General features: G+C 42.7%; 1 protein-coding gene and 1 long non-coding RNA gene across 16 annotated transcripts in view; one reads left to right on the plus strand and one right to left on the minus strand.

Moving 5' to 3' along the window:
* Positions 1–12,497, plus strand: part of auts2a (activator of transcription and developmental regulator AUTS2 a) — a 342,595-nt gene that overhangs the window by 266,283 nt on the left and 63,815 nt on the right. The window lies entirely within an intron of this gene.
* On the minus strand, positions 4,394–5,077 carry LOC112435393 (uncharacterized). Its single transcript, XR_003024592.2, has 2 exons — positions 4,784–5,077; positions 4,394–4,669 (listed from the first exon to the last, which is right to left on the minus strand). It is a non-coding gene; the product is annotated as an uncharacterized LOC112435393 (long non-coding RNA).

Here is a 12,497-nt window from a genome sequence, read left to right on the forward strand (position 1 = left end):
CTTTCACACGCTTAATTTATCCCTTGCAAAGCAGACGCAACATTGTGTCATGAAACTCAGAAGGCATATGAGAAGCCCATTCAGCAGCTAGATGGCCCTTTCAGACTCAACAATATCTAGGACTGCCACGGTTCAAATTGGGATAATCAGTTTAGAGCTTTTTGCTTGGCCTTAGAATACAAATTGCATTTGGCATTAACAGTGAAAAGGTTCAAAGGATAATGAGATTAATGTAGCAGGGAACTGAGCTAAGGCAGAAAATTTTCAGAAGAAAATGCAAGACTAGTGGCATTGTTGCACAAGGTGGATGTGGGGAGTTTTTCCTTCCCCTTCTATGATTTATGTTTTTCTGATTCCTACTGTGGTTGCTAGGAGATTATGATAATGCTTTGGCAGCAAATGTCAATCAAAAGATGCAGTGTGTCAAACACAGAAACTGTAGCAGCGTTTAACACACATGCGCTGCACGCAAATTTACATTCCTGCGCATAGTCAAAGGGCTATTATTCTGTGATGCTTTGAATGCGTTTAGTGGTTTCTGCTTGCGTCTATGATCCCTTTGTATACTCTGAAATGGCCACAGGGACTGAAGGAGCTGAATGCTTTGCTTTTTCTCCTTTTAACATGCAGCCATGAAGGTCGTATTACTGCGCAGTGATGATTACATTTGAATGAAAAGTGACTTCTTCTGGGAGAGAGGAGAAAAAAAGAGCCACGGGCAGGCTTGATCTTTTTTCTGATCTAAAACCCTACACTGAGTGACCTTCCCCTCTGTCTGTGCTCAGCGGTTCTCTATTTTAAACAAATAGCTCTTTTATTTTACACAGGGATTGCCAGGATTACCTTTTAATAAGGGCTTAGCCGCTCTCCAGCAAAACATCCCTGCCCCAGCGCTGGGCCGGCCGGCTCGAGCCCAGCCCATAATTATCCGCAGCAAACTGAAGGCCCGCGTTCCTTCAAGAGCCCATGTGAGCTCGGTTATTTATTTTTTCCCTTGTTTTTGTCGCCTGTCACACTGCCAGTGTGCAAGCTTTGAATTGGGGCGCTCTGAATGCCAAGAATTTATCTAAAAAAGAAAAAACTAGCAGAGATGAGAGAGGGAGGCGGATGGGGAGAGATGGAAAGAGAAATGTGAAAACCCAAACAGATGAGCTGTCTCCTGTTGGACTTCACTCCATCTTCCCCATCTGTTCACCCCAGTTTTAATTAAATCTACAGAGATGAGGATTTTTCCCTCTCATGCTACCTATCTCGAGCTCTTTCCCTTGCTATTCCACTCTCCCGCTTGCTCCCGCGCTGTGCTGAAGTGACGGTGGGCTGATGCCAGCGTCCACTCATCTCCCCACCTTGCTGCCAGCTGCTAATGAGAATGAGCCAGGGTGGCACGAGGAAGTTGCCAGCTATTATGAGCTGTTAATGAGGAGCATTCGAGAAAGGCCCGGCCTAGGCCTCCTGCCATGAGTGACTGCTGCCTTTATCTCCTGCACGCAGAGATACATACTGTACACAAGCGCACACACTTTGTTGGACATTCATACATATTAAATCGGGCTCTGTTAACACCTCTAGAAACAGAGCATTCACGCCACACTATTTAGCACAAAGCAGCATATTTTAATAAGCTATTTCCCAGGTGATGTGCTCGTGTTCGGTTGGATGACCTCCCCCAGCCTCATGTAGGAATCCTCTGTTCTTTGCTATTGACACGCTCCTGGCAGGCTAGTCCCCTATTACCATAATGGCCTTCACGTCTCGTCCACGGGCCAACCCCCTGTCAGCCAGTCGCTGTGCGCTTCACCTGTTCTTGGCTGGGAAAGCGAATCCAGCTGAACCTGTTGACCGTGCGATGGAGCAGGTTGTGAGGACGCGCTCTCTGTTCAGGTTGGCACGGTCACCTGAACTCTTTGTTTGCCATGTTGGCTAACTGTAATGTGAAACGGGGCCAGTGGCCTCTGCTGATCGAAATCCAAGAGAGATTTCACTGTATTTGATTACCTTTTGATTAGCTCACTTTGCCTTCCATGTGAATTTCGGGAGCTATAAATGCAAATTGTATCCTGATGATGCTTGCACTCCTTCGCACCACTTTTCTTTTTGATAATGTCCGATTGCCCACTTCAACAACTTGTAAGTGCACGTCCCAGCTAAATGCAGGCGTTCTATATTCAGGATTATTTTGCCTTTTTTTAAGCATGTACTTCTCATCCTCTCCGCCTCTGAAATGCAATCATCTATCTTTTCCCTTTGTCTCACCAGCCTGTGCCAAACGGCTTTTGCGCTGTTGAGCGACTGAGGCTTGCTCAGCACTGGAGTTCCTATCACTTCATTTGCATTGTGGTGGCACTTGAAGCTCTGTAAATGCTTTAACAGCTTGCCATTTGCAATTATAAGAGAAGGGCTAGACTTTTAGCAGTACCTCGGGTTAAGAACAATCACATGACACCTCCCAAGCTGAGACCACACTTTTTTACTGTGGCTGCAAAAGCAAACGCTGTTACATTATGTTGTGTTAATAAGACCAAGTCTATCACCTCCGATGTAGTGCCCTCTGTTGAAGTTCTTTTGCTTCACTGATTAACACTGATTATGTACAGTATGATTATGTACAGTATGATTATGTACAGTATGATTATGTACAGTATGATTATGTACAGTATGACAAAAGTCTTCTTTTGATGTTAGATGGTGATAGGTTGGACTTGATGATTGATTAAAGGTGAGATTTTCTTGTTGTGTGGTGTTAATGCACCAACCGCGAACCACAGCATCCCCGCTGGCATCTTACTGGGTGACATTAGCTAACATGTTTCAACTTGTCATCATTTAATGTAAAATGAATGTCGAGTTCAGTTCGATCATTTCTTGTACTACCGTGCACATTATTACATCGCACATTTGGATCTGTAGCTGAAATAAAGGTTGTATCCGATTACATTAATGGAAGCGCCAAAAGATTTAAAATGGTGATGTCACAACATCCTGGTAGCCGAGTAATTATGAAAAAATGAAAAACATCTATCGATCCGTTGGCGGTACAGTGAGGGTTAGAAACGTTCTTCAGTTTGTCGCGGCTCTTTGAGCTCAGTAGCTGCTACACAGCAGACTCAGCGTAGCTGTCCACTTTGTGATGACAGTGCTCAGATGTTGTACCTGATATCCCCGTGTTGGTGTTGTTCCATCATAGCGTTGGTCCGGGATCAATATTGTAACATCCCAATTAGGGATGGGTATCGTTTAGGTTTTATCCGATACCGGTGCCAAACCGGTACTTTTGAAACGGTGCCGGTGCTTAAACGGTGCTTAAAGAATGGAGAACACAAAATTGGTCCAAAAACCTCTCATGTTCAGCTGTTGTTTTGTAAAAAGATAACAATGTTAGCCTTTTCTGCAGCTATGGGGCATATATGGTATCACTCTTGGCTGGAAGCAGTGCTTAAACAATGGAAAAAACACAAACTTTGTCCAAAAACCTCTCATGTTTAACTGTTTTCCACTTTTTCTTTGGTCATTTTAGCCTTTTTAGCCAGGGTGAAGGGAGTATCTGCCATCAAACAAGAAGACAGCCGCATGTAGCTATGATGATGTTTGCTAGTTCACCTTACATGCATTAATGTAATAACGTGGTTAGCCTACTCAAAGTAAATTACACACGAACAACATTAAGCTACTCACGCAGAGAAGAACGGCTGCTGCTGCATCATCATCCTCATCATTTCTGCTACACTGGCAGGGCTAGGGGCCAGGACTCTCCTCCTCGGGTTCTTGGGGGATGTTGCTAACTCCGGGTCCGATAACAGGCACCACACCCGCAGTAGATGTGCACGGTGTGAGGTCTCGCAGCAAGCTATCAAAAACGGCGCATTTCTCGGCTTTTAAAAAAAACGCTATGCGTCGCCAGGTGTTTCATCGGATTCCAGGTGTTACCTCCTTTGACAGTATCACAGTATTACCGGCAGGGTCACCAAAGACAGACAACAGAAGAATGTGGGAGGAAAAAGGAAGCAAGGGCGGGCATCCAACACGCTAACCAAGAGAAGACGTCAGGATGTTCAATGTTCATGATCTTACTATTAAATTAGAAAAGTAGTGTTACTGTAGTTAGAGCCGTTTCTAGTATTAAATTGTCATGGCTTCAGTTTTTTGACTTATTAGAGATTTAACTGAAAACCACATCAGGTAATTCTCTGTGGTAAATGAAACATCCTTTGTTAGTCTTTATTATAGTACTCAAAAAATCAGGATGAATGTACTGTAGAAATTAAAAATTAGTTTACAGATATTAGTATTGCATGGAATTAATTTTCCATGGTAAACCTGAATTTCAATATATAGATGGATAGATGGATAGATAGGTTTTAAAGTCATAATAAGATATTGTTCGTGCACAGAAACAATATTTGAAACATTTTCTTTATTCTGCATTGAGAGCAAACACTGACAGAGGCATAGCTTGCACACTTACAGTGTGCTGATGCAAAGCTTTGTGTAAGATTTAACTTTTTCCCCCCTGGAGAATCCTCCTGAACCAGTTAAGGTATTTTGAGATATCTGTATAGACATTGGGGACATCCGGATAGTCACACTGTCCCAAGTTTTCACCAATCGCCTTGTTGAAAGAAACAATACCGACAGCCATTCCCTTACAGACCAGAGGGCCACCAGAATCACCCTGTAAGGAGGAAGTATTTACTTTTTTCATGTGATACTTAATGCAGAGTGCTCATATATTTCTCAACCACAGAGCAGTTAGCAAGAATTTTCAAGGAAAGGACAGAAAACATACCTGACATGATCCTTTATTTGTGTTGTATCCACCTGCACAGATAATATTGGGAGGACTTTTGTATCCAGGAACCTTTTGAGAAAAAAAGAAGAAGAAAAAAAAAAAGACAGTATCACAGTATCAGCTTAAAGCACTTGTTGCTGCTGAGTTTGCATATTTTGCTGTGAAGTACAGCCAGACTTTGACCGCTTCGCCTTGGGCATTTTTAATCTGTAGCTCTGCTCTAAAAGAACGTACGTACCTGAACCCGCCTACTATCCTCAGAAACATAAAATGATTGGCTGGAATCCAAAGTGTGTGACATCTCGGGGAAAAAAAAAGCACCGAAATGTGCGCTGCTTTTCGGTCTGGTTACTACCGTTTATGTCAGAACCGGTACCCATCTCTAATCCCAATGATGTTGTTGTGATGTCACGGCTTTGGAATGTGGAGGAAAAAGAAGAAAAAAGAATTTGTTTATAGAAACGTCTCTCCTGGAAAAAGCTGTAAGCATTCCAGGTACTCTTTTATTTATGCAACAAATATGTTATCATGTTTACAGTTTACTACAAATTTACATCACACATGTTTTGCTTGTGATAGGTAATACTGTTATAAACTAACTGAATGCTCAGACGATGTGTTGAGGGTTGACCAACATTGTTATGATGAAGCTGCTCTGTTAAAATGTGATGCTGCACCTTGACTCACAGGTGTATTCTCAGTGCAGTTTGGTGCTGTGCAAAATACTATGTTACTATATGCCCTATTAGAGGTAACATGCTAGTCTATTTATGTGCATTAATTGCTTATCATGCTGCTGCATCTACTCCTGTGCCAGTTTTAACCGCCCCCACCTTGCACTAACCTGGTTCACACTCACACCAACTTTTAAAAATGTTGTTTTCATCATTGACAAACTAAAGTACAGGTATCTGATTTCCAGTCAAGAAGAAAAATACCCGGGTGTGCACTAAAGCGTAGGCGTATTTTTAACTTATTGGCAAGCAAACATGGAAACATTACATCTGTACTTTGGAAGAGGCAAAAAATGTAATTTAAGCTTGTGTGTGTTTGTTTATGTCAGGCGACAGCCAGCGTTCTTGTCACAACTGTTATGTCAGGTGGTGGCACAGCTAATGTTTCCGTGGTGGTGATGAGCATCAAATCTGACGTGACGGAGAGAAACATACTCCTCTGCAGTGACAGTAAAACAAGTGCTGTCATCGTCCCGTGTCACATGCTCGTCATGTGATCACGACAGCCAGATTATTGGCAGCGGGCGCCATAGTTCGCTCAGGGAATTCAGCACTTAAAGTGTTGGGCTTGTATCATATAATTAAGATCTTGATAAAATAAGCGTCTGCTGGAAGACTTATTTTAGACACATACTGACCAGAGATGCAACAATTTACTCATAGACGGATGAAAATGAGAGGATCATTAAAAAGATGGTTTGTTTTTCCTACGAAACCACACAAAAGAAGAGGTGGACTGGCATGGCAGCGACTGCCACCAGCTCTTTCATCTACAGGCAGGATTTAGCATGTTTGCACTGAGCATGTATTTGCACTCTGCTTTGGCTGAAGAGAAAATTGGGGCCAATATCAAAGGAAATATTTCATAGTTTACGGGCAGCAGGGCTGCAAGGCTTTCTGTATTCCTTTGTGTCAGTCTTGGTGCTTTTTCTGTTGGAATAAATGGTACATAATTCGTTCCTGTTTGATTTTTTCTGTTTTTCCTAATGTTTTGGAGTTTTTTTTTTTACCTCTGGGCTTTGGGTGGTGCGTGTGGAAGAGAAGAAGGAGTGTGTACTTGTAATAATTAGTCTGAGGCTGGACATTAGAATAATGTAAACAGTATCTGTGAAAGTGAAAACATTGCGCTTCGCCAGTTTACATTTGTTTGCCCGAGGGCTCGTATTTTTCAAACACTCCGCACAAATTGTTTCATGCATTTGGTTTGAGAACTGCAAAATCTGACATCCTGAATAACTCAGCAGCATGCCCACACTGCCTTTGCCTTCCAGTAGTTTGTTTTTTCCTCTGGTGTCCTGTCCAAAGTGGATAATTGACAACAGCAGCAGCGTGAAGTCCAAACCGAGGCCCTTTCCAGCTTCAAAGCTTTCTCACGTCCAAAGGAGCTCAGACTTAGAGCCCCAGCACTGTGTCTAAGCATCTTCAATTCCTTTCACACACATTGGGAATCATTGATTCTTCAGTCGATTGTTCTAGTCTAGTCATCAGGAAAAGCCTTGCCTGTCAGTAGTGAGAGCAGCTGCGAGTGTGTGTGTGTTCCTCTGTGTAAATGAGTTCCAGCTAGATTTAGTGGAGGCTTTTAGTTGTAGGCGAAGCTGAGCCCGTGGCACAGCCAGAACAGGTTGAGTTTCAAAGGGGCTTATCAGGGGAATTAGGCAAGCCTTTGGAGTTTGAGCGTAGCCTAATTTCTGGTGACCTTTCCTTGGCTCTGGTTTGACTTTTTGTGGTGATCAGCAAGTGCTCTAACAAGCTTTTCCGTCTGTGTGGCTGGGGATTACTGTGGAACTGCCGTGCCCTCCCCTGCACTCGCAAGAAGCCATCTGTGGTGAGGAGAGATTAGGTGAGAGAGCGAGCGAGCAGAAGTAGGCAATACCCTGAAGGGGCATTGTCACGCCTGTCTGTGTGTTGGTGAGGATTCTGCGCTTGTCAGAGTCTCCTTTTGTGACAAATTGGTATGTTTTGTTCTGCCATTTTAAACCGTCAGGCGCTGGCAACAGTATGAACCTATTATTCAAGCGTTCGTGGATTTTTGACTCTTTTTTTTGGTTATTTATTTATTTTTATGTATTTTTTATGGGAGTGCCTTTCCTCCTTTTTTTTCTTGGACTATCGCCTTGATATTCGTTTCACCTTGTGTTTGGCGTAGAAGCTACGATTATCATTACTTACAGAAATGGCTTAGAGGTGTCTAAGGTAAGGTTTTACTGTGTTTCATCATTTCTTACTGGACCTCATGTAAAATACTTTCATGAGACGCGCATCAGGTGCAAAACTTTTCCACGGTGAGTTCATGAATCCGGCATTTATTACCAAACTATTCCTAATGCAGTGTCACTATTTAGTACCATTTAACGCTCGTGTTTCTTTGTGTGCGCGTTAATATAACAATATGCAGATACGACGTTATGTCATCTGATTACATTCATTATACTTCCACAGATGATCTTTGTTCACGAACCCCTGCCGTGTTAACAATTGAATTGATTGCATTTAATCAGAACACTTTTGAATTAATTATGGAAACAGAATGTCACGTCTCTCGTAATTAGACACTGGATAGCTTGTTGACTGAGTGAAAAACACAACAATGCTGTTTTTGCTCGCAGTACTATGTGAAATAGTCGAGAGGTCGTGAGGATGATTATAAAACTCTTTATTGAATCCAGCAGTTGCCAGCTGTTGTACAACTGTTGGCAGTCTGATTATTTTTTTCTTGGATCGACTGTACCTGTGATTCTCCTTTAGCAACACACATAATGTGGAAGTGTTTGTTGTTGTTGTTTATTATTTTACTCAGTTTTATCATTCATAAACCGGCTGACATGTTGTCTGTGGCGGACGAGACCCAGATGATTTGCTGGGAAAAAAACGCTTTTAATTAATCGCACAATCTTCTGTAATTAATCGCGATTAATCGCGATTACTTGATCAACAGCCTTTATATAACTTTATATTTGAGCTTGTAACAGACATTTATGCAATATAATGAAATAAATGTAGAACAAACACAAAGAATGTTAAATGCTTAAATTCAAAGAGAATTTGAGTAGTTCAGTCTTTTACAGGCTCTCTCCTGTGAAATGCAACGAAACTAATATATAATATATATGAGTAATGTCAAACAATTAAAATGTTTAATCAGATTCATCACAGGGTTACTGTGGATTCATTTTGATTAAATATCATGTTTATTCTATATTAATCACATTTCATTTTGCATGAGCAAACAGACTCAATAAAAAATGGAAAATATACGAACTTTATTGAACATTTGGAACATTCATGTTAACAGAAACCTCTGTAAACGTTCATCCTCTCTCTGTCACTCCTGGGGAGGCTTCAAGTCCTTGAAACGAGGACCCAAAGCTGTGTAAAGGTTCTCAGTGATGTTAACAGGTCTGCAGTTTGTTGCAATCCACTCGGCGTCAGTCGATGTGTCCGAGGGCGACTTACTGAGTCCCCGATGCTCCGTGAGGGGTTTGTCCAAGCTGGGTGGCGCGTTAGCCAAAGTGCTAGCAGCATCCTGGCTAACGTATGCTTCGCGTCAATGTGATATTTTAAGCTGGAAGCGCTTCGGTGAAAATTCCTTCTTGCACAACGTCCATGAGACTTTATGTCGGTCGACTGTTCCGTCTTCTTGTTTTTTAATACTCAAATTTCCCATCGAGAGGCCGATGTGCGTTTATCATCTTCCATATTGAGTTGATTGGTTCAGTCACTGCCAGATCAACTTCCCATTTGCACATGTGCGAAGGTAACTCTGCTTGGACGAACTGCCCGAAATGCGCTGCTGAAACGTTTCAGGGATTTTGAGTCACTCTGCTCCCCAGATGCGTCAATTTTTTTAACCGCGTTAATCGTGATGACGGCTTAATTTGCGTTAACACGTTAATTTTGACAGCACTACTTTTAACATATCTGTCACCAAATATATTTTGACTGCTTAAAGCTTTGGGCTTGTTTTTTGTTGTTGTTGTTTCTTTGTAAGTGCACATGCTGCGAATTTTGTGCTTCTGGCCTGGATTGCACGCATAAAGGTTATTAAAGAATGAAATGTTTTTTATTGCATTTAACTTGCAATAAACACACACCAAATAAAATTACTCTTTTGCAGTTTCCATATAAATGCGTAATAAAGACTTACTGATAGTCAGCAGCAACACATGTTGCTTTAACATCACCTAATGCTTTTCCTTGGAGCTGCTGTTCTCTGCAGACACACTAACCAATCAGCTGTATGCATATCTGATTCTGTGCCAGTCTGCAGCTGTCTGTGCACCAGCAATGTAAGCGTGATCTCAGACACAGTTACTGGTTCACTTGGTACCAGTATGCATGCATTACCTTATAAAGCCAGTCATCTGTCAATATAACCAGTTGCCATAGTTTCCCACTCGTTACATTTTTATTGTACTTAAATCAGCTTAGGTGTAATTTCCATTAAAGCTACAATAATATTTGCAAGTAACTAAACTAATATTTAAAAAGATATTACTAGCTAACCTGAAAGCTGTTTTGTCTGAAAGCTGCGTTAGAACTGGTTTGAACTATGGTTTCCTGATATGGGCTGGGAACACTAAAGGGAGAGTCAGTACCTGTTAGTGTATCCCTTTAAGAATGGGCACAAGGGTGGGGAGAGAAGAGCCTCATCATCATCATGCAGGAGTCATCTGGGTAGCCTCTCCTCCCTCTCTACTGCATTATCATAAAAAGTGATTTAGGACTGATTGATGCAAATGGCCCTCTGTTCTTTTCTATCATTAACGGGTCCTTCGCTGTGGCCACAGGCGGTGATTAAAGCTGTCATTTCCAGCTACTCATTAAAGGAGAGCGCCAGGCTGTGGGAGGGATTGAGAGAGGGTTGGGGAGGAAGAGAAGGAGGAAGGAAGAGAGGGAGGACGGCAGGCTGCAGGAGGAGAGATGGAACCATTTTATTCCTGAAGAAGTGCCGTGTAGTGGAACCGGCTTTCTGGGGAAAAAAGAGGCAATGTTTTCATAATTGTTGTATTCCACCCAGTCTGCCGTATGCAGCGGTCCAAATTCATTACAATAGCATCTTTTATGAGTCCCCAAATGCTTTTTAGTTTAGCCTGCCAGTCGGGTTGCTTATAAAAAAAGCGGGGCGAAAAATAGCAATAACAAGCGACAGTAGGGTTCAAATCGAAGTCACTTTACAGTCTAATTTTCACATTTTGTGTGGAACCAGGAAAAACTTGTGACGCACATAACTATGAAAAAAAATCAATACAACTTTGTTTTTTATTTCTGTTTTGCTCGTGGTTATAAATCACCAACAACACTGTCAGAGAAAGTGAAACTGTTGACAAACAGCCCCAAATGCTGAAGTGTGTCTGCAGCCGCCCCATGACTCCTGGCAAAGACATTATTCTGTGTGGCTCGCACTTACTCTTGAACATGAATGAGTGCGTGCTTGTGTGTGCTGCTTGCTGATAGGAACCTTATCTACTCTAATGGGGGCGGTTCTTGGCTGTGAGGCTGTGAGATCCGAAGCTCCAGCTGAGCTTTCCTCTGCGGGAGCCTACAATATCACCATGTCCTGGGGACCTGTGCTAATGGCCTGGGGTGCCCTTACTGCTATTGTGCCCAGCAGGCCCACCACTCCATGAACATACACAACCCCAAGCTGTCTCCATCTGTACCCCCTACATCTCTTTTATCTCTCAGTACAATCCAGTCTGCCTCAGATAGCATACTGAGCTTCTGGTCTGGGTGCGCCTGGCTTATAGCAATGGGACCAAGGGGTTTGGGGGATTGGAGAAGACGATGAATGGGAGAAGATATGTTTTCTTAGTGGCGCAGCACCAGGGCACTAAGCTTCAAGCAGAGAGGTCCATCAATCGACATCATTTTGGAGCGAAGGTTTCCTGGCCTAAGATGCGATACCCCTGTGCAGACCCCACAATGCATGCTGCTGGGGAATACTAATGAGGTTTAGCCCGTTCGTCTAGTACCTAGCTGTGGCCAGCACATACACTGTGTTCTCACAGCTTTATCCTGTCCACATGTGAAGATGAAAAAGAGCTGATTGGTGCCTCATCCTCTTTAAAAGGGACAGCATTTGGGAAGAGGTGAGACTGTCAAAGTGTGAGATTGAATTATTTACTTTTTACCTGAGTGGGTGAACGAGTCGGTGCTGTGCAGGATGGCTTCCAAGATAATAGTGCAGATTTCTTTTGAGATACATTAGAAGCAATTAGTCACCAGATGAAAGTCCAATAATTATTTGCCAAAGGCAAACAACAGCAATTATTTAAGTGGAAATTACAAGCCAGTATGCTGACTTAGACTCCGTCGTCACGCCTTAGCTGACACCTTGCATTTGCACAGCACAGAATGCAGCATTTTGCTTGCTTTTCTTATTTAATAAGTAATCATGTTCAGTGTTAAGGTTCTGGAGATGTACTGTACCTGTGAAATCAATCCAAAAGCCCTCATGTAAATATTCCAGTTCTTTGGAATAACACAGTTTTCTATCTGGTTTTATTGCCCATGAAATCCAACATTTTTCAGTGGGAAAAGATGCAATAATCACCTGTTTAAGAGCAACGTGTAGGCACACATGCATGTGTGAAGGAAAGCCATAGCAGGGCCTAATGGTGCCATTAATTTTGTTCTGGAGACTTTCAAGAAAAATGGATAGATTCCCCCTCCCCGCTTGCTCTCTAAACTGGTTTTAATGAAGAAGATAAAGTGGTTTCTCGAGTGTCTCACAGGCTCCCTGCAGTCACTTCATTTGACATTATTCTAGTGCAGCTGAATGGAGGTGGCAGCCCGCCGCCTCCTTGGCTACGTGTTGACATGCCAGCAGCACCCTCCCAGGGCTGCTATAATGAGGAACCAGCTTCCTCCCAGGGCTAGGACCAGGTGGGACCATTTCAGAGTTTGCACTGGTAAAGGAGGAAACAGACAGATGGAGCAAGCCACCCAGTCTCCATCTGCAGCCTCAACACCACCTT

The sequence above is a fragment of the Maylandia zebra genome, linkage group LG10 (assembly GCF_041146795.1).
Source record: "Maylandia zebra isolate NMK-2024a linkage group LG10, Mzebra_GT3a, whole genome shotgun sequence".
Taxonomy (NCBI): Eukaryota; Metazoa; Chordata; class Actinopteri; order Cichliformes; family Cichlidae; genus Maylandia; species Maylandia zebra.